We start from the raw sequence: 1,176 nt of genomic DNA, 5'->3' as shown, positions 1-1,176 counted from the left end.
ATGATTACTCTTCATAACTTCTTCAAGCTATGGGTATTGAGATATTTTTTAAAGGAGGGGGAAGGGTAGGGAAATGGGTGAGTTAATTGGCCTTAATATGGCCACACTAATGATTATATTAGTCTATGATGTCTGTGTCCTGACTGGATCCAGATGAAAAACTAAGACATCAGGAGTTCAGGCAGGTCAGTTTAGCATGTCTGATGATGAAATTCACCAAGGCTTTATATTCTGTAATATATAAACCTCACAATGAAATTTTAGTATCATCAAGATAACCTTTTTGTTTGATTCTCTGGAATCTAGTTCTCAGGGGGTCTCCCTCTATCAAATCTGATCCTTATTAATTCTGGAAGATGTAAATAACTTAATCACCTTTTCAAAAAACACAAAGACAAAACCTTTTCCCCAAATCAGCATATCCTTCAGCTGGTAACCAGAAAAACCTGTAGCTTGGCCTCTGTCCAAGGGGAACAATAAAACAACCAAAATACTCAAAATCACAAACATTTTAGCCTATTTAGGCCATTCTAATTTGTCATGTCAGGATATTAACTCAAAATTCCCATGGAGCCCACGTTAGCCAGAATATGAGACTCCTACAGATTTTATTATACCATCTTTAAAACAATTCATTCACACTTTTATTTTCCTTTCCTTTTCCTTCCCCCTCCCTTCCCCTTCCCCCTTCCCCTTCCCTTCCCTCTCCCTTCCCCCCTTCTGCCTCCCTCCTCCCCTTCCACCTCCCTTCCCCCATTCTGCCTCCCCTCACCCCATTCAGCCTCCACCTCCCCCTCCCCTCCCTCTCCTCTCCTCTCCTCTCCTCTCTTCTTCTTTCCTCTTCTTTTCTTTCTATACCTGCTTATAAGAAGCAGCTTGTTGAACCAGGATTAAAACCCAAAATTCCTGTGGAGCCCACATTAGACAGAATATGATTATTTTGTAAGACTTATTAAAGTAATATATCTTTATACCATCTTTAAGTATCAAAAGGTTATATTTCTCCCTTTATATAAATGAATTACCTGGTCTGCAGCCCTTTATACCTTTGTCTCCCAATTCTTTATTCACAGGGAGAAGATGAGTGTAAAAAGACCCACATTGTCTGTGTCCCTGTTTGGAGGTTGGAGAGGCAGGGTGGGGAGTGAAGGATATGTAGAAGCAACCACAGAAATG

Source organism: Mus musculus, chromosome X (assembly GCF_000001635.26).
Source record: "Mus musculus strain C57BL/6J chromosome X, GRCm38.p6 C57BL/6J".
NCBI classification, from domain to species: Eukaryota; Metazoa; Chordata; class Mammalia; order Rodentia; family Muridae; genus Mus; species Mus musculus.
This window is presented reverse-complemented; position numbering follows the sequence as displayed.